Below are 22,752 nucleotides of genomic sequence, written 5' to 3' on the forward strand. Positions count from 1 at the left end.
GTGTGTGTGTGTGTGTGTGTGTGTGTGTGTGTGTGTGTGTGTGTGTGTGTGTGTGTGTGTGTGTGTGTGTGTGTGTGTGTGTGTGTGTGTGAGTGTGTGTGTGCGTAAATACGTGTGTATGCTATGCCTGAGTGTATGAAGCTTACACTCCAAAACCACACCAGCCTCCGCGGAGAGATAGTGTACGCAAAACGAGACCTCACGTCTCAGAGGTCTTGGAGAAACGAACCAAGACAGGGGGAATCACAAAGACAGACACGTCTCAGATGTTAATTTGAAAAGGAAGGATATCGCTCATGCTTTTTCATCCCCCACTCTTAGGGCAATGTTTAGATCTCCAGAGGGCCCTCCAAAATATCTAAGGAAGGGGGTTTATCTGTTTGCCTGTTTCCTCTCTCTCTCTGGAGGAGACGACAGTGTTTCATTTCTGACTGTGTGTGTGTGTGCTCCATGTTGATGCATTATCAGAAGCATCCATTTCATTTCTAGCATAGACAGCTTCTTAATATATGACCTCCTCTGTCATCAAGGTTACAGTGGCTTTATTAGGAAGGCCAAACAAACACCCAATACAATGCAGACAGCAGGTTGTGCAGATGGTGCCTGCCAGAGGAGATACCCTCTAGATTTTAATTTGCTCAAAATTGTTGTCAAATTTCCTTTTTCCAGGTTCGATATCACTTAAGAGGGCGCTTTCACAGATCTGCCGTCTAAAAATCAATTGGAGTTAGTCATCCTTACAAAAGGACATGCACAGCGGCTCGATATGGTTCAGTCACAACACCCGACTCTCACACACAGGGTAGAAAAGACACCATCATCTCCTGGGTTAAACCATTCACCTCCCAGGCTAAACCATTTAACAGGACTTCCATGTAAGAATTGTATCCAAACAAGAGTTAAATCAACCCCAGATTTTTGTTTTTGTGTTGAGCTCTGCAATGTGAGGAGATCGTCATCTACCTTGTCAGAAGTAGTACTACTTCTAGTGTCAGTGCACACCCATTGTGAGTGAAGGTCCTGTTAGAGGACAGCTCATTTGTAGAGGTGTCATTGTTTCGGTTGAACAGCTGAATCAGCCAGCAGGCCCTAAGTGCCCACAGCCAGACTGTCATATAAAACCAGCTGCCAGCGCCTGTAACTGTCTCTGTCTCTAGTCTTGAAGCAAGGGACGGTCACTCACAAGGACTACAGTTCTCTACCTGGTCTCTCTAGCACGATGGGTCGAAACATTGCACAATAGAACTGCATTCAACAAAATTATCTAATTATCTTTTGAGTAGGACACCTTCTAATTCAGAAAGTACTCACACTACTTGACTTTTTCCACATTTTGTTGTGTTACAGCTTGAAATTAAAATGGACAAATTTGAGATTTTGTGTCACTGGCCTACACACAATACCCCATAACGTCAAAGTGGAATCATTTTTTTACTAATTTTTTACAATTAAAAATGAAAAGCTGAAATGTCTTGAGTCAATATTTATTCAACCCCTTTGTTATTGTTAAGCCTAAATAAGTTCAGGAGTAAACATTTGCTTAACAAATCACATAAGTTGCATAGACTCACTGTGTGCAATGATAGAGTTTAACATGATTTAGAATGAGTACCTCATCTCTGTACCCCACACATACAATTATCTGTAAGGTCCCTCAATCGAGCAGTGAATTTCAAACACAGATTCAACCACAAAGACCAGGGAGGTTTTCCAATGCTTCGCGAAGAAGGGTACCTATTTGTAGATGGGTAAAAATAAATTAAAGCAGATATTGAATATCCCTTTGAGCATGGTGAATTTATTAATTACTCTTTGGATGGTGTGTCAATACACCCAGTCACTATAAATATACAAGCGTCCTTCCTAACTCAGTTGCCAGAGAGGAAGGAAACCGCTCAGGGATTTCACCATGAGACCAATAGTGACTTTAAAAGAGTTAAATGGATGTGATAGGAGAAAACTGAGGATGGACCAAGACCATTGTAGTTACTTCACAATACTAGCCTAATTGACAGAGTGAAAAGAAGGAAGCCTGTACAGAATAAAAAATATTTCAAAACATGCATCCTGTTTGCAACAAGGTACTAACGTAATACTGCAAAAAATGTGGCAAAGCAATTCACTTTTTGTCCTAAATACAACGTTTTATGTTGGGGGCAAATCCAATACAACACATTACTGAGTAACACTCTCCATATTTTCAAACAAAGTGGTGGCTGCATCATGTTATGGGTATGTATGTAATCATTAAGGACTGGAGAGTCTTTCAGGATAAAAAACAAACAAAATGGAGCTAAGCACAGGCAAAATCCTAGAGGAATACCTGGTTCAGTCTGCTTTCCACCAGACACTGGGAGATTAATTCACCTTTCAGCAGGACATTAACCTAAAACACAAGGCCAAATCTACACTGGAGTTGCTTAACAATAAGACAGTGAATGCTCCTGAGTGGCTGAGTTACAGTTTTGACTTAAATCTACTTGAACATCTATGGCAAGACCTGAAAATGATTGTCTAGAAACGATCAACAACCAATTTGACAGAGCTTGAAGAATAGTGAAAAGAATAATGGGCAAATGTTGCATAACTCAGGTGTGGAAAGCTTTTAGAGACATTTTGAAAAACATGTTTTCACTTTGTCATTATGGGGTATTGTGTGTAGAAAAATCAATGTAATCATTTTGAATTCAGGCTGTAACACAAAATGTGGAATAAGTCAAGGAGTATGAATAAAAAACACACACTGTAGGTGACTCTCCTCACACGGGGCACCATTTATGGAAGGGATTCACTGTGTCTGCTTTATATGTGGCCAATAAACTGTTCCTATATGCCTTATCTAACATTCAAATTCCCAGTCTGGTGGGGGGTTGTGTTGGATTGGAGTGACACGTCATGGGATGTAGGTTGAAAGGTTAAGACTCTCAGTGCCATAGGAAGTAAGCACTGAGCTCTCAGAAAGGCGTGTCAAACTTAATTTACCCAAGTGTCATCTTCGTCAAAGTCAGCTCCTTTAAACTGATTGGTCTCGCCGTAGTTCAGGAGTTCTCTGGGATTTCGGAATGGAATAGCACCGTTTATGTCAGGGATTCTCCTCCTTTCATTTTCCATTGCTCCCTCTTTAACTTTACATTGAGTCATCTGGCTGTCATGGATCCCACTCTCTACTGGTTGAAGCTATGTACGCCTCTGTGTGTGTGTGTGTGTGTGTGTGTGTGTGTGTGTGTGTGTGTGTGTGTGTGTGTGTGTGTGTGTGTGTGTGTGTGTGTGTGTGTGTGTGTGTGTGTGTGTGTGTGTGTGTGTGTGTGTGTGTGTTTGTATGTGTGTATGTGTGTGGGCGTGTATGCCTGCATTTGTGTGCGTATGTTACACACTCCTCGTCTGTCCGTGTCTCCATGTCGTCTTCAGCCCTTCGTTGAATGTTTTTTACCCAGAGTACCCTGATTCCTCCTCTCCCTGTGAGCTGTGTAGCAGCCTGCTTTGTTCCCACCCAGCAGATGACACAGTCTGGCCTCACCGTACATAATGCTCCTCAAACAGACGTGAAGAGGAATCACCTCCTAGACTCCCGCTATGGAGACAGGTGTTGTTAAACATTAAAGCAGAGATCTTCATTCATGCTACGTCTGGCATATGGCTGGCTACCTGGGTGCTGTAGATGGACATTCCATGATTCACTCAATCAATCAAGCAATAAATCAATAGATCCATGAATCAAGCAAGCAAGGAAGCAAGCTATCATAGTGTCTTTAAGTATGGTACTCTAAAAGATGAGCCATTACAATGATCTACAGAGAAGAGGTTGAGGAAGCGTGCCCTTGACATATTCACCAGACCAGACCAGACTGTCCACAGTAACTTCAGAAATGGAAGTCATTTAGATGAGGTACTGTAGCATGTTGCCTTCGGGACTGTGCTTTTGTGTGGAAGATTCATTTATTTAACTGTATTTCACAGAATGTACACACCAGACGGAGGTGTTTGTGTGTGTATTTATAATATTAGAATATTATGTACTGTTTGTGCAATGTCGTCCCTGACTTAATTGAGACAAGCGTGCAGATGAAAGCAGTGAGTTGTCGAGGACGCCACACACACAAACAGGGTAATTATTATTACAGAGTAATGCTATCGCCCTAGGTGCTGTTTGGAGAACAGGCGGAGAGAAAGAGAGGTGGAGAGATGCTACACAGCCATGAAAGAAGAACTGAATGTTTTATTCATCCCAGGGAGAGAGAGAGGAAGAGACAGCGAGAGAGAGAGAGAGAGAGAGAGAGAGAGAGAGAGAGAGAGAGAGAGAGAGAGAGAGAGAGAGAGAGAGAGAGAGAGATAGAGAGAGAGAGAGGAAGAGAGAGAGAGAGAGATAGAGAGCGAGAGAGAGAGAGAGAGAGAGAGAGAGAGGAAGAGAGAGAGAGATAGAGAGCGAGAGAGAGAGAGAGAGAGAGAGAGAGAGAGGGGGGGGAGAGAGAGGATGAGGGAGAGAGAGAGAGGAAACGAAACCAACCTTTCTTCAGTAATCCTCAGAGGATATGAGACAACAGTCGTCGTGTCACAGTAATCCATACACACACACACACACACACACACACACACACCTGAAAATGGCCACACACTCACATAAACACATACACTTACATAGCCACGAAAACACCTCACCTTGCAAATGTGTCACCACATCACCTACCTCCTCAGATTCTATTTTCCACCTCATCTATCCTGACTCATACTGGTGTTTTACCTTCTATTCCCAATATCACAAGTATATATTGCTGTGAGGGGAGATGGTGGGGTGTCTGTGTGTGATTATGGACCTTCCCTGCCTAGCCTACCTCTGTAACTGTGCTCATCACTCCCTCACCTGCCCGTGTACTGAGTAGAGCTACCGCAGTTATTGAAAAATGTCTCTCAATGATAAGGGACAAGTGGTGTGTGTGTGTGTATGTGTGTGTGCCTGCGTGTGTGCATGTGTACATGTTGAGACAGAGTTGTGAGGATAAAGTGTTTAACCATGTGTGTGTGTTTGTTATCTACAGTCATGTGACCTTGATCTTGTATTGACACTTGAATCTGTTGATCTAAAAGCCAAGTAGGAGCAGCTCTCCAGTGGGTTATGCCTTTTAGCCAGTCCTCTATCCCTCCATGTATTTAATTTCAATTTCAATTTAAGGGGCTTTATTGGCATGGGAAACATATGTTTACATTGCCAAAGCAAGTGAAATAGATAACAAACAAAGTGAAATAAACAATAAAAAAATTAACAGTAAACATTACGCTCATCTATTCAGCCACAGGGGAGCTCTAGGGATACTTCAGCAGTCTATTAGCATATTTTCTCCTTTGTAACTTTGAACCACTCAATTGCAGGTACTGGTCATTTTAGCACTGTGCTGGACTCAGGTACCACCTGCTGCACATCAGTTGAGTGTGAGTGTGTTGAACATCAACACTCAGAGAGGTGTGAGGACCACTCAGCCACTAGAAAGTCTATTGAAGTTCCTCTGGTTTAACTAATTGGCTGTTATGGATATGGCTGCTTTAACTGCTTTAATTGGCTTTTGTTGTTTTTGTGGAAATGGTCGAGAGAATCTCCATCATGACAGGCTCTCCCAAAACTTTTTGGGGACCGATGACATGGGGGTTAGTGCAACGCAGGCTTTAAAAGAGGATAAGATGTAAATGATGCAGGAAGGAAGTGAATATTCGGAAACTAATTAAACTACGATCTCTTTGCCTCCTCCAATATGGCAACAATCTGCTGTGCATTAACAGTTAGCCCTGGGTGATCATTACCCAAGCACCCCCTCTGCGGGAGGCTGGTGCTGAGTAAAAATCTTCTCCTCCACTCTCACCCACTCCGGAATAAAGAAGGGAAGAAGAGAAGAGAGGAAGAGTGGGAAATGAAATGAAATCAAACTCCCTGTTCATCCTCTGTCTTCTTCCCCCTCCCTCCCTTTACCACATGTCAGGCGCTGTGAGGCAGAACGAGGAAACTGTAATTATTTGTCACTTTTAATTGTCCTCTTCCAGACTCTCCCTTCATCAACATCCCACACTAACATGTGGTTGTGTGCTTTTAGTTTTACCGCTTTGCCAATTCTATAAAGAAAACTTTGCATTAAACTGCTATAAAATGCTAAAGCTTATTGTTTTGGTAATTGTTTGCAACTAGGCTCAGTCATGGAGCATAATGTCTGGGATGAGAGGGCTCGGAATGCATTTAGACATCATTGACTCTCAATGGCTGCATTTAGACAGGATGCCCAATTCTGATCTTTTTTTCACTAACTGGTCTTTTGACCAATCAGATCAGAAAAATATATGATGTGAAAAGATCTGATGCGGTTGATTAAAGACACATTTGTGGAAAGAAATATCAGAATTGGGCTGCCTGTGTAAATGCAGCCATTGAGTCCCTTTTATGCAGAATCAGTTCACGGCGACACTTAACCATCTCTGCTAAATTGTGTGTGTGCGCTTGAGTGAATGCATGCGTGCCTGCATGTGTGTTTCTCTGTGCCGAGTACATCCGATAGTTCTACATTAATTAAACTTTGTACCATTCTAGTACATCTGCTTCTTATAAATCCCCCTCTGTCCTTCCGTCTATGTGAAAAATACCCCAGGAAGGAGTGCTGATCAATCATTATGCCACAAACAGACTGCAGGTGACATGCTTGCCAGGTGAACCACATGCAGCCATATATCAAGGGCGTGACAGGTACATTAGAGAGCGACATGGGGCGAGGGAGAAAGTCAGTGTCGAGTCACTCCAGATTCACACACTCTGTCAAAAACACACACTTTATTTCCTGCTGGCCATGAGTGCATGGCTGCATGGGAAAATATAAATATAGCACGCTTACACACACAGGTTCACGTGCATTCACACACGCACACACAAGCTAATATGTACATATGTGCACATATTCATATAAAGTACTATACTATATTTCTCTCACAGACACACACACACATCATTCCAATAACATACAGAAAAACACAGAAACAGCCTGCATTGTTATCCCAGAGTGACCTCATGAAGCAATAGTCAGTAATCTGTCAGAGCTCCATAGGTCCTGCTCCTCTTCAGAGCCCTTCCGTCACCTCTTCTCTCTGCTCCACTGACACCGACTCTGTTGACAGTATGGATTACAGGGCTATGTCCCTCGCTCCTCGCTCTCCTCTCTGAAACCCATTATACATTTCAACACTCCATCTGTAGTGTAGTTAGAATACGTCAATCAAAAAAGGCTTAGGGGGAGGAATTACCGTTAAAGAGAATTACTTTTCCAATATGCTACATTAGCATAATAGAGAAATATTCCATGTGATTTAATTAGGGGTATTATTGAGCAGGGGGATGATTGGAAGCCTGGATCCTATTCAGTAATGACAGATGTGGTGTGATTGTGATGTCGTTGACTGGCAGAGGGCTGTGCCAACCTGGCTCTTGGTAGCACACAGTGGGTACAAAGCACTGGAGAGGAGAGGAGAGGAGAGGAGAGGAGAGGAGAGGAGAGGAGAGGAGAGGAGAGGAGAGGAGAGGAGAGGAGAGGAGAGGAGAGGAGAGGAGAGGAGAGGAGAGGAGAGGAGAGGATGGAAGCCATCCTACTAATGGATCTTCCGCTCTCTTGTTATATTGAGTGATTGATTATTGTTTGACTTACAGTGCCCTCAGGTCTGCCCAACCTCATCCACTGTGTCCCTCCTCCATATCTCCTGGATGTCCTGGATTTAAAACAAACTTATTAGGGATGAGATTGGATGACGTTCTGGTTGTACAGTGAAAACGTTCATGTCTGAACCACAGCAGCTGAGTATGCAAAAAAGTAGTGTCAACATTAGTTCCCAGACCCTTGTAAACATTAGCTCCCAGGCCTATCAAAGACCAGAAAGCTCAGAGAGAGAGAGAGAGAGAGAGAGAGAGAGGAGAGAGAGAGAGAGAGAGAGAGAGAGAGAGAGAGAGATATGTGTGATAAGGCTGCATCATCTGTGTCTGGGCTCAGTGAAAGTGAAAGGTACAGTACTTAAACCATTTAGAACTAATTACCAGTAAAACCGTTCCATTATCTCCTGACCTGTGCCCACTTGGGTACATTATTTATTTTACCCATGGACCGAGCGCTCTATAATTTGTTTTAATTAGTCCAAAAAGACTTCCTTCTTCGTTCCCCTCTCTCTTTCTCTCTCTCCTGGGCTTAGCACAGGTCTGGCCTTCAAAAGGATATAGAGAGAGAAAAATAAGAAAATAACCACAGAAAGTCTATTATTTTTACTTGATAAATGGTGTTTGAGATTATGTTGGATAAAGAATAGACTAATGTTCCTTGCATGCAGCCGGCCGGTGGGTCGGGGCACTGAGTTTTTTGAATGCTAATATATGCTGTGCTTGGCATTTGGCCATGCATACTTGTTTTCTAATGTAACGCAAAGTTGCAGGAGGCTACGTTTTATACAAAGGCTCCATTTGTCTGCCGAGAGGCTCGCAGTCAGAGAGGCAGTCTTCCCACCGAGCTGGAAAAATAACCCGTTGCATTATGGTTCTTCAAGTTTAATATTGCTGGTTTTAGAAAACCCCATGACACCAAGATAGGAGGCTGTTTGTGCTCCGTTTCTTCTGGCTAAACAAAGATACAGCTGATAATATCGCTGATCATTTAAATTCAGATCAACAGAATGGGAATTAGCATCCAGTGATGTTGTCTAGAGCTAATTAATGTTAAATAAAAGCACTGTAGTGATCCTAAGGGCTAGAGAAGGATTGTTATGACTGATGTGTATCATATCATTACATTTGCATTACAGTCAGTGTTTGTGTCACTGACTGTATATATTAGACAAGGGAAATAGTTGGGGTCAAAGGGCCAAAGCTGATGAGCTATGGATGATTGCTTTATTACAGGACAGGTCCAGTCAGTGTATTGCCTCTCTCTCTCTCTCTCTCTCTCTCTCTCTCTCTCTCTCTCTCTCTCTCTCTCTCTCTCTCTCTCTCTCTCTCTTTCTCTCTCTCTCTCTCTCTCTCTCTCTCTCTCTCTCTCTCTCTCTCTCTCTCTCTCTCTCTCTCTCTCTCTCTCTCTCTCTCTCTCTCTCTCTCTCTCTCTCTCTCTCTCTCTCTCTCTCTCTCTCTCTCTCTCTCTCTCTCTCTCCCTATTTTTCCCTCTATCTCAGCAGATGTATGAGCCGAGGAAAGGTGGTCTCCCATGGGAGGTGTTATCCTTCATTTGGGAAGCAGCACTCTGGTAAAACAAATAACAAATCAATAATGTCCCTCACATCTCTGTAAATGAAGGGTAACACCCCACCACCTCCCTCAGTTTACAAATAAGACATGGTTCATGAAAACACTATTTAATTATGGTCCTGAAAATCCCCATAACTTCTGTTTTTAGTTTCTACCTGGTGCCCCAAGTCTAAATTGTTCCGTGATTAGAAGGGAATAATGATGACTGGCCCCTGGGACCTGATTTGAATAGGCTATACTGTAGTTGCTGTCCATGGTGCTGAACACGCCAGAGCGTGCATGGGTGCTGTCCATGGTGCTGAACAAGCCTGAGCGTGCATGGGTGCTGTCCACGGTGCTGAACACGCCAGCGAGTGTGTGGGTGCTTTTCATAGTGCTAACTATAAGGGAGGGCCAAGGCATCAGCAGAGTGGCCTTGTCACCCAGAATACACCTCCTCATCTTACTGAGAATATGATGTGTGATTATTTAATTAACCACTCTCCTCTTCCTTCCACCCTTTTTTCCCTCTTCCATCTTCTCCCTTCCCTCTTCCTCCCCCTTTGTCACCCTTCCTCTTTCCTCCAACCCCCCTCTCACATCCCTCTTCCTCATCAGCAGGAGGAGACCCTGTCCCTGTGGCAGCCATGGGGCGGGTGGTTTGTAAATCCTGCATGGTGCCCTGATGCCGATTTATTGGGAGGGTCTATAACAGAATAATTCATTAGCTAGGATTGGATGACACACACACACACACACACACACACACAGGCCTGGTGGTAGTGAGAGCTTTTCACTGTACTGTGTAATCAGCAGACAGATGCTATGGAAGGCTTTAATTACCGGTATCAGGGTGGTACGCTAGTCAAAACCCCTTCTCTCTCCAAGGCTCTCTCCTCCCTGCACTAATACATGGCTGACATTAGATCACATCAACACATCCAGGAAGGGAGTAGGAAGGAGGGATGAGCCTTCACCGTCATGTGGCATCTAAAATTAACTGTGCATGGGATTGTCATGGTAGGATTACTAGTAAACATGGAGCCCCATAACATCACTGATCAATGAGAAAGTAATGGGTATTTGTGATGTGACTGTGCACCGAGCAGAGAGTATGAGTCAAAGGGTATGAGTAAGTGGCTACTATACTGTATGTGGTACCAGGGTATGTACACAGATGAGAGCGGAGTTGCTCTGATTTTATTAGCTACAGCCCTCTCTGTCTACTCTCTCCTCCCCTCCCCTTCTCTCTCTCACTCTCACTCTCTCTCTCTCTCTCTCTCTCTCTCTCTCCTCATATCAGGCCTGTAAACACACAGACACAGACGCAGACACACACACAGCATGGTGGCCGGGGTTCACACGAGATGCCTGCAGTGTCCCATTCCTCCAGCTCCTCTCTAGCTCCTCCAGCTCTGTTGATTTGCTGTTTTATTCTGTTTACAGCCCAGATATAATGAGAAGAGACAGTAGCATTTATTCAAGCGAAGAGCTCCAGACACTGTCTGCTCCCTCTATAGAGAACACTTAGAAACACACACACACTCAGACAAACTACAAATACACACACACACAGACAGACCAACACACACACAGACACAGACACACACACACACACAAACACACACAGACATACACACATACACAGACATATGCACAAACACACACACACACACTCACTGACACACACACACACACATTATATTATACAATATAAATTAAACACAAGCATTTGTTGACACACTCATACATGGACTGAGTGCACAAAACATTAAGAACACCTGCTCTTTCCATGACATAGACTGACCAGGTAAATCCAGGTGAAAACTATGATCCCTTATTGATGTCACTTGTTAAATCCACTTCAATCAGTGTAGATGAAGGGGATGAGACAGGTTAAAGATGGACTTCTAGGCCTTGAGACAATTGAGACATGGATTGTGTATGTGTGCCATTCAGAGGGTGAATGGGCAAGACAAAGTATTTAAGTGCCTTTGAACGGGGTATGGTAGTAGGTGCCAGGCGCACCGGTTTGTGTCAAGAACTGCAATGCTGCCGGGGTTTTCATGCTCAACAGTTTCCCATGTGTATCAAGAATGGTCCACCACCGAAAGGACATCCAGCCAATTTCACACAAAGCATTGGAGTCAGTATGGGCCAACATCCCTGTGGAACGCTTTTCGACACCTAGTAGAGTCCATGTCCCTCATACAACTCAATATTAGGAAGGTGTTAGGATGCTCAGAAACAGACACAGAAACTATAACATTGTAGTACATATGTAGCAAACGTGGGGGTTTATGCACACACAAATTAGTTGTCAATGTTGTGCTGTATATACAGTACCAGTCTAAAGTTTGGACACACCTACTCAGGGTTTTTCTTGATTTTTACTATTTTCTACATTGTAGAATAATAGTGAAGACATCAAAACTATGAAATAACACATATGGAATCATGTAGTAACCAAAACAGTATTAAACAAATCAAAACATATTTTATATTTGAGATTCTTCAAATAGCCACCCTTTGCCTTGATGACAGCTTTGCACACTCTTGGCATTCTCTCAACCAGCTTCATGAGGTGGTCACCTGGAATGCATTTCAATTAACAGGTGTGCCTTGTTAAAAGTTAATTTGTGGAATTTCTTTCCTTCTTAATGCGTTTGAGCTAATCAGTTGTATTGTGACAAGGTTGGGGTGGTATACAGAAGATAGCCCTATTTGGTTAAAGGCCAAGTCCATATTATGGCAAAAACAGCTCAAATAAGCAAAGAGAAACGACAGTCCATCATTACTTTAAGACATGAAGGTCAGTCAATCCAGAAAGTTTCAAGAACTTTGAAAGTTTCTTCAAGTGCGCTGTCGCAAAAACCATCAAGCGCTATGATGAAACTGGCTCTTATGAGGACTGCCACAGGAAAGGAAGACCCAGAGTTACCTCTGCTGCAGAGGATCAATTCATTCGAGTTAACTGCACCTCAGATTGCAGCCCAAATAAATGCTTCACAGAGTTCAAGTAACAGACACATCTCAACATCAGCTGTTCAGAGGAGACTGTGTGAATCAGGCCTTCATGGTCGAATTGCTGCAAAGAAAACACTACTAAAGAAGAAGAGACTTGCTTGGGCCAAGAAACACGAGCAATGGACATTAGGCCGGTGGAAGTCTGTCCTTTGGTCTGATGAGTCCAAATTTGAGATTTTTGTCTTTGTGAGAAGCAGAGTAGGTGAACGGATGATCTCCGGCATGTGTAGTTCCCACCATGAAGTATGGAGGAGGAGGTGTGATGGTGTGGGGGTGCTTTGCTGGTGACACTATCTGTGATTTATTTAGAATTCAAGGCACACTTAACCAACATGGCTACCACAGCATTCTGCAGCGATACTCCATCCCAACTGGTTTGCACTTAGTGGGACTATCATTTGTTTTTCCACAGGACAAAGACCCAAAACACACCTCCAGGCTGTGTAAGGGCTATTTGACCAAGGAGAGTGAAGGAGTGCTGCATCAGAGTACCTGGCCTCCACAATCACCCGACCTCAACCCAATTGAGATGGTTTGGGATGAGTTGGACCGCAGAGGGAAGGAAAAGCAGCCAACAAGTGCTCAGCATATGTGGGAACTCCTTCAAGACTGTTGGAAAACATTCCTCATGAAGCTGGTTGAGAGAATGCCAAGAGTGTGCAAAGCGGTCATCAAGGCAAAGGGTGGCTTTTGAAGAATCTCAAATATAAAATATATTTTGATTTGTTTAACACCTCTTTGGTTACTACATGATTCCATATGTGTTATTTCATGGTTTTGATGTCTTCACTATTATTCTACAATGTAGAAAATAGTAAAAATAAAGAAAAACCTTTCAATGAGTAGGTGTGTCCAAACTTTTGACTGGTACTGTACATGTACCACAACACCTCCCAACATTCTGTTAGTAGCTGGTTCTGGTGCACATAGCATCCCTATGTATCACCTCGAAACAAAAAATTAAATAAAAACAACAGCTCATGTAGATATGGCAGCAGGAACCAAGATACAGTAACAATGGCTGCATCTCAAATGACACCCTATTCCCTGTGTAGTGTACTTCACTACTTTTGACCACTGGTCAAAAGGCTCTGGTCAGAAGTAGCGCACTAGGGAACAGGGCGACTTTGGGAGACATTGTATATCTCTCCACCGCTGTGCTGTGCTGCTTCTAATAAGGATAATTAATGTGATCAGTCCTGTAGGTCATTTATTATAATCCTCAGCCTAATACGTCTCTTTCAGGAGGCCTGTTTTAGAGTTCCAGCGAGCCGCTCTCCTCTGTTGTTCCCAGGCTCATTGTTAAGAGGCTCTTTTGTAGCGCCAAGCATCCAGCCGTTCAGCCATAGTGTAGCTCTCTCTCAGTGCATCCTTCATCATTAGGCCCCAACAGCCGTGGAGCTACAGCTGGAGCAGAACCAGACCCAGGTCCAGCTACACCTCCATGGTGCCTTAGTCTCTGCTGCACCTTCCTATGCCTGTCCTCTCCTCCTGTTAGTCTCTGTAGTCTCCTGTGTTATGACAACTAGGGACAACTGGTTCAACTCACTTTACTGAGCCATCACATCAACAACAGTGTTACAGTTGTATAGTTACAGATCACAACAGAATCAGCGTGGTAAAATACCCCAGTCTCCTATTCCAACATGGTAGCATTATAAATCTGCAAACGCTAACATCCAGGTATTTCAATGTCCTACATATTGTTGTGCATCTATTGGCATAAGTGTCCCCTGTTCTCTGGTGTGGTGTGATCACATGACCAGGTTGGGTTCTGTAATCACATGCCGTATGTATCCCAGATGGTCATGCTGCTGTGATGCTGTGAGCTGATTGGCCACCTACTGTACTGGACTCTAATAGCCCTATGGGCCCTGGTCAGAAGCAGTGCACTATTTAGAGAATAGAGTGCCATTTAGGACGCAACCTAAATGGTATTTTAGAACACTGCTGTGTATCCAGTGTCGCCTTTGCCTATAGGCAGACTACGCGCTGTGTGTAGGGCCCTGTGGCCGCAAGGGGGCCCCCCACCAAAACAAATGTATATATATATATAAAAAAATTTAACAGTCCCAACAGTTGAGAGATAGCATAGTAGAATACACAATGTGCAATTTCAAATTTTTGGTTGTGCATCAGCAGGTTTTCTATTGTTATGTCAGTCACTGACAGTCACTCAATTTGCCCATGTCAGCTAACATTACTAGGTAAGTTAGTCTAGCCAGCTATCTAAACCTTCATACCCAAGGGCCCTGACCTCCAGGGGCCCTGACCTCCAGGGGGCCCCCATTGATTTTGTTAGTCACCCAGATATCGTATGAACATGGTATGTTCAAGCCAAAATGTGCAGAATTGCAGGACAACCAAATTTAGCTTAGGGCCCTCAAAAGGCTAGAGGCGGCTCTGGGTGCATCTCTGGGTGTGTAACAAGGGCGGTAATGAGGGACTGTGGAGAGGTGTGTGGAGTGGTGACATGGAATGTACTTCTGTGTCCACATTCATCCATCTCACAAATAGAGTTGTGATTCAGCACAGCAGCTATCCTCTAAAGACAGCAATGAGCTACAGAGCCACATCACCAGAATAACAAGGACTACTTATGTCACCTGCTGTGGTGTTTACCCCATTATACTGTAAGATCTGCTAGAACAGATACCATGACCTTGTTTTCACATTCCATAGTTAGATTTATCTTAACAAGACATATGCTAAACATACTGCATATATAGAATAGTGTCAAAATACAGTGAAATGGCTACGTTGTTTTGGGGTTAAAGTCATTAGATGCTGAACAAAAACATAAACGCAACAAGTGTTGGTCCCATGTTTCATGAGCTGAAATAAAAGATCCCAGATATTTTCCATATGCACAAAAAGCTTGTTTCTCTCAAATGTTGTGCACAAATGTGTTTACATCCCTGTTAGTGAACATTTCTCCTTTGCCAACATAATCCATCCACCTGACAGGTGTGGCATATCAAGAAGCTGATTAAACAGCATGATCATTACATAGGTGCACCGTCTGCTGGGGACAATAAAAGGCCACTCTAAAATGTGCAGTTTTGTCACACAACACAATACCACAGATGTCTCAAGTTTTGAGGGAGCGTGCAATTGGCATGCTGACTGCAGGAATGTCCACCATAGCTGTTGCCAGATAATTGAATGTTCCTTTCTCTACCATAAGCCACCTCCAACAATGTTTTAGAGTATTTGGCAGTATGTCCAACCGGCCTCACAACCGTTGGCCACGTGTAACCACGGCAGCCCAGGAACTCCACATCGTCTGAGACCAGCCACCCGGACAGCTGATGAAACTGTGGGTTTGTACAACTGAATAATTTCTGCTCAAACTGTCAGAGACCGTCTCAGGGAAGCTCATCTGCGTGCTCGTCGTCCTCACCAGGATACACGTAGACAGTGTGTACGGCGTCGTGTGGGCGAGCGGTTTGCTGATGTCAACGTTGTGAAAACAGTGCCCTATGGTAGTGGTGGGGTTATGGTATGGGCAGGCATAAGCTACGGATAGCAAACACGATTGCATTTTATCAATGGCAATTTGAATGCACAGAGATACCGTAATGAGATCCTGAGGCCCATTGTTGTGCCATTCATCCACCACCATCACCTCATGTTTCAGCATGATAATTAACGGCCCCATGTCGCAAGGATCTGTACACAATTCCTGGAAGCTGAAATTCCCAGCTCTTCCATGGCCTGCATAATCATCAGACATGTCACCCATTGGGCATGTTTGGGATGCTCTGGATCTACGTTTACGACAGCGTGTTCCAGCAACTTCACACAGCCATTGAAGAGGAGTGGGACAACATTCCACAGGCGACAATCAAGAGCCTGATCAACTATATGCAAAGGAGATGTGCCGCACTGCATTTTTTTTATTTTTTTTTATTTCACCTTTATTTAACCAGGTAAGCCAGTTGAGAACAGGTTCTCATTTACAACTGCGACCTGGCCAAGATAAAGCAAAGCAGTGCAATAAAAACAACACAGAGTTACATATGGGGTAAAAAAACATAAAGTCAAAAATACAACAGAAAATATATATACAGTGTGTGCAAATGTAGCAAGTTATGGAGGTAAGGCAATAAATAGGCTATAGTGCAAAATAATTACAATAGTATTAACACTGGAATGCTAGATGTGCAAGAGATTATGTGCAAATAGAGATACTGGGGTGCAAAAGAGCAAAATAAATAACAATATAGGGATGAGGTAGATGGGTGGGCTAATTTCAGATGGGCTGTGTACAGGTGCAGTGATCGGTAAGGTGCTCTGACAACTGATGCTTAAAGTTAGTGAGGGAGATAAGAGTCTCCAGCTTCAGAGATTTTTGCAATTAGTTCCAGTCATTGGCAGCAGAGAACTGGAAGGAATGGCGGCCAAAGGAGGTGTTGGCTTTGGGAATGACCAGTGAGATATACCTGCTGGAGCGCAGACTACGGGTGGGTACTGCTATGGTGACCAATGAGCTAAGATAAGGCGGGGATTTGCCTAGCAGTGATTTATAGATGGCCTGGAGCCAGTGGGTTTGACGACGAACATGTAGTGAGGACCAGCCAACAAGAGCGTACAGGTCACAGTGGTGGGTAGTGTATGGGGCTTTGGAGACAAAACGGATGGCACTGTGATCCAATTTCCTGAGTAGAGTGTTGGAGGCTATTTTGTAAATGACATCGCCGAAGTCAAGGATCAGTAGGATAGTCAGTTTTACGAGGGCATGTTTGGCAGCATGAGTGAAGGAGGCTTTGTTGCGAAATAGGAAGCCGATTCTAGATTTAACTTTGGATTGGAGATTCTTTATGTGAGTCTGGAAGGAGAGTTTACAGTCTAACCAGACACCTAGGTATTTGTAGTTGTCCACATACTCTAGGTCAGACCCGTCGAGAGTGGTGATTCTAGTCGGGTGGGCGGGTGCCAGCAGCGTTCGATTGAAAAGCATGCATTTAGTTTTACTAGTGTTTAAGAGCAGTTGGAGGCTACTGAAGGAGTGTTGTATGGCATTGAAGCTCGTTTGGAGGTTTGTTAACACAGTGTCCAATGAAGGGCCAGATGTATACAAAATGGTGTCGTCTGCGTAGAGGTGGATCTGAGAGTCACCAGCAGCAAGAGCGACATCATTGATATACACGGAGAAAAGTGTCGGCCCAAGAATTGAACCCTGTGGCACCCCCATAGAGACTGCCATAGGTCCAGACAACAGGCCCTCCAATTTGACACACTGAACTCTATCTGAGAAGTAGTTGGTGAACCAGGCGAGGCAGTCATTTGAGAAACCAAGGCTATTTAGTCTGCCAATAAGAATGCGGTGGTTGACAGAGTCGAAAGCCTTGGCCAGGTCGATGAAGACGGCTGCATGAGGAAAATGGTGGTCACACCAGATACTGACTGGTTTTCTGATCCACGCCCCTACCTTTTTTTAAAGGTATCTGTGACCAACAGATGCATATCTGTATTCCCATTCATGTAAAATCCATAGATTAGGGCCTAATGAATGTATTTCAATTGACTGATTTCCTTATATGAACTGTAACTCAATCAAATCTTTGAAATTGTTGCATGTTGCGTTTATATTGTTGCTCAGTGTAGTTCCTCCTGTCCATAGCACACACAGAGCAGTGTTGTGAGTATTATGTGGTAATGCCCAAGAAGCCATGGTTTATTATAGGATATATTGTCATGCAGGGGGAGTTGTTAGGCCCAGTGAGTTAGCTGAGGCTTATATCATCCACAGTTCTCCAAAATATTTGCACAACATCTTGCCTGATATGCTCTCCTCATACGCAATCATAAAATACACAAAGGAATGCCTCTGCTTTCAGCCTGGATCTCTTCCCCAGATCCATTCCCAAGTCTCTCTGTTATTATTTCAAAGTCCACCCAGCAATGACAATTTATGCTGACGGGGACGGGAACGTTTTAATTGCAGGATCAGCTGCCTGAGAGGAGAGAGGAGCCAGCTCCAGCTCCACAAAGGAAATGAAAAGCTCTATCAGCCGAGTGGAGGATGAGATGAAAGGAAGGAGAAAAGAAAGACAGAGGCACTTTAGCGGCACGCCAAGACTGAAGACTGAGCCTCTCCTCCTCTCCTCCATGGTCTTTGAGGAGCCACTCAATCAATACGATGCCTGACATCAAACCCATCACATCGCAGGCTTAAAACCCAACCCTCCATAAGCACGTGGAGCTATGGATGCTTCTTCACATAAAGTATTATTGCTCAAGCATCTTAGTAAGGCTATACTCTTCCGCTTCAGCTCAATTCCCCCTGTTCAGACAGGAATCAGGGGAGAATAAACAATAGCTAAGAGTTGAAACAGTAAACTGAATAAATGTATGTGACTGTGTGGTAGACCTGCGTCAGTGTCTAGCTATCTACTGTACTGGGAGAGGCCCCTCCTCAGCCTGCACTCACTCTCTCTCCAAATGATATGGAGAAGACCTTGTGAAGGTCTCTCGCTGCTCCTGACCATTAACCAGGGGCTAAGAAAGGTCACCATCTCATAACTCAAAGGAACCTATACGTCCCATAATTCACTATGTTTCCATGGTGTTGCAGCCTTGGAGGAGGACTGGCAAGATGACCCCTCGCTCCGCTATTGGGGGTCTCAGACATCACATGACACCCATAACTCTTCATACGTGTAATATAACATATTATCACACATTACAGCCACTGATGGCCAACTCATGAATAATCCAGAGGGTCTGATTTATAGGCTAAATGTGTCGTGAACTGCTAGCGCTCGTTTGACTTTGGTGATGGCCATGGCATGCAATGATAAATAGCCGTTTTGAATATCATGCCAGCTAGTTATTTGATTGCATGTTTGTGTTTAGCATAAGGGGAGTTATGCTTCCACATGGAGATGAATTAATGAGGTTATATTCATTTCTACAGTTGAAGTCGGAAGTTTACATACACCTTAGCCAAATACATATAAACTCAGTTTTCACAATTCCTGACATTTAATCCAAGTAAAACATACCTGTCTTAGGTCAGTTAGGATCACCACTTTATTTTAAGAATGTGAAATGTCAGAATAATTATAGAGAGAATGATTTATTTCAGCTTTTATTTATTTCATCACATTCCCAGTGGGTCAGAAGTTTACATACACTCAATTAGTATTTGGTAGCATTGCCTTTAAATTGTTTAACTTGGGTCAAACGTTTCAGGTAGCCTTCCATAAGCTTCCCACAATAAGTTGGGTGAATTTTGGCCCATTCCTCCTGACAGAGCTGGTGTAACTGAGTCAGGTTTGTAGGCCTCCTTGCTCGCACACGCTGTTTCAGTTCTGCCCACACATTTTCTATAGGATTGATGTCAGTGCTTTGTGATGGCCACTCCAATACCTTGACTTTGTTGTCCTTAAGCCATTTTGCCACAACTTTGGAAGTATGCTTGGGGTCATTGTCCATTTGGAAGACCCATTTGCGACCAAGCTTTAACTTCCTGACTGATGTCTTGAGATGTTGCTTCAATATATCCACATACTTTTCCTTCCTCATGATGCCATCTATTTTGTTAAGCACACCAGTCCCTCCTGCAGCAAAGCACCCCCACAGCATGATGCTGCCACCCCCTGTGCTTCACGGTTGGGATGGTGTTCTTCGGCTTGCAAGCCTACCCCCTTTTTCCTCCAAACATAATGATGGTCATTATGGCCAAACAGTTTTTGTTTCATCAGACCAGAGGACATTTCTCCAAAAAGTACGATCTTTGTCCCCATGTGCAGTTGCAAACCATAGTCTGGCTTATTTAAAGAGATAGGTGTGTTTTCTTAGCTCCGCTCCAATACATAAGATATTCATGATGATATATTCATCTTTGCTCGGCATCCTTTCGATTATTTCTCTCCTCAAGCATTCCACGTGGTGATCGATCACTAAAGGCTTTTCCAATTTGCGCCGCTGAAATCCTCATGGCAATAGCGCTTCGTCCATAAAGTACATTTTCATGAATTCGTCCAAACATTTGGTCTGCTCCCTCAAACATATTTATCGTGCAACTGCAACTGTTATACAAACCAGTATCTTTTGATTTCAGTCATCCATGTTATTGGCTTCCACTTGCACTGACAGGCTATTAATCATGGGATGGTTTTTGTCCGGTGCGGCAGAGCGCTTGCTATCAGCAGGCCTAAATTAGTAGTCGGGCTTTGTGTCCCCACTTTAGCATGAAATTGAGCATCATTGTTGTATTCATCATCTTTAAACTCCTTATCTACCGCACGGCACCACCTTTCAGAAACAATTCCTCTCTATGGAAAACACTGATAAAGATTCCCCTTCCATCTTCTTAAAAACAAAACAAAAAAATGACTCTGAGGTTGTTGGGGTTTATCCTCTGTTTAGTATGTGGCTGGTAACCCACAGGCTAGAGCTCCATCTGAGGGGAACCCACCACCACCCTCTGTAGTCCTGCTCACTGCTAAAAAATAAAGGTGCCTTGACATTCAATGTGAGCACCATCTGAAGCGAGCCATTGAACCCTTTTTGGTGCTATCCAGCACCATTTCTTTAAGCCGTGCACCTTTCAGTTTATTGTAGTTAATCTGTGCTCATTTAGTTCCTGTACAAGGGTCTGTATTCGCTCCATGTCATTTCCACCTGTATTGTTCACGCAATATCTTCTCCATTTACAGAATGTAGGTCCTATGCTCTACATGCACCCCAGTGGAGGCTGCTGAGGGAAGGACGGCTCATAATAATGGCTGGAATGGAGTAAATGGAATGGCATCAAACATCATGGAAACCATTTGTTTGATGTATTTGATGCCGTTCCACCAACTCCACTCCAGCCATTATCACGCGCCCGTCCTCCCCAATTAAGGTGCCACCAACTTCCTGTGATGCGTTCTAATCCCTTCCCATAATGATAATATTTAACCTTATCCTATATGTTGACTTTAATCTACACTTTCCACATAACACTTCTATTCTTCCCATATTACATTTACTCTGTGCTCCGCATGTCTTCCTTACTCCCTTCATTTCTCAGCAGACACACACACACACACACACACATACTGTGGGTCTGTTTGACACATTTAGCGTCAAAGCTATCTCAATACTTTTTTACTTGACATTTAAGGCCTACTCTCTTTTCACTCCAAATGTGGCCGGGGCTCTTGTGTTGCTTTGACTTTCTCAGACTCCAGGGAGTGGGCAGATGGGCTACATGAGAACCAGCTAAGAATGTCTGGGCATCCATGGATGAAAGGAATAAATGATGTCCTTCCATTGACAAAGTCCATAACACATCCGAGGCTAGAGAGGGCATTGTCTCTCAAGACTAATCACAAATTAACTTCACTCAATTAAAGCAATATGCTGTCATTCTAAACTAATTCAATCTCTGTATGCCTAATGATAACCTTGAATTTAGATATTGATCTCTACTCCTTAGAGCGACCCCTCGCACTGTTAATATCCTAATGCACTGGGGACAGCAGACAGCAAAAGACAGGGTCAACAACTGAATGAGCCGAATCAAACACACTGCTTCAACACGCAGCTCAGAGGTTACACACCAGGCTTCGTACAAGGACAACCATCTATAAATCGTAACATGGGTGAAAGCAGTTCAAAATGTCCCTGGCTGATGACTGATAAGGCATCTCCAGACTATGACAGATAGGCTCCAGGAGAACCCCCTATAGATCCACCAGGTCGTCCCGCGCCGCCGGTGAAATTCCATTTCGTCACTCTAAGATAAGAGACAAGTGATAACAGATAATAATCTTTGTCAACACAAACTAAATAAAAAATGTGGAGACTTAAAATGTGATACTATCGCAACAAACATAATGCAATTTATTCTGCTAACATTACCGGTTTAAGTTCAGGAGGTTATGGATAAGAGAGAGAAAAAAATGGGTGTTGATTGATAGTTGAGGGGAAAGGACAATGGGTCTCCCTTCGTGCAGACAGGCGATGGTAGCTTTATTGGGTTTGCACGCTATCTGGGAGGGAGCATTTCCTCTAATGGGTTTTTATGTTAAAACTACAACCTTGAGATATGAGTGGTGTCAAGGAAATGCAGATCTCCAAGGTAGTTAGAAACCCAAGTGACTTCTCGAATCATATCATCAGAGTGTATGTCATTGAATGATACATAATAACACATATAAACATAAAAGTATACTCTATATGGCTAAAAGTCCTGAAGCACTGCCAATATTAAGTGCTACACGTTGCATTGCAGTATTTATGCAGAAGCAAAAAAGCAGAAAGGCTTATCTAACAGATAGATACAGTAGATGTTTGTCATTTCCAATAAGACAGCTGTATGTGCACTGGTCAGTGGGTAATAGCTAGTTGTGTAAACAACAATACAGTAAAAGCATTTCTGACGCACGTTTCATTGAGCCAGCCCTAAATCAAATAGAATGAGATAAATGGATGTCAAATAGAATATATAATACCTGTCCTTGATAAAGGGCATTACCCACCAAATCACGTGAATGTACGTATTTACT

This window comes from Coregonus clupeaformis, unplaced genomic scaffold (genome assembly GCF_020615455.1).
Source record: "Coregonus clupeaformis isolate EN_2021a unplaced genomic scaffold, ASM2061545v1 scaf0239, whole genome shotgun sequence".
Classification (NCBI taxonomy): domain Eukaryota; kingdom Metazoa; phylum Chordata; class Actinopteri; order Salmoniformes; family Salmonidae; genus Coregonus; species Coregonus clupeaformis.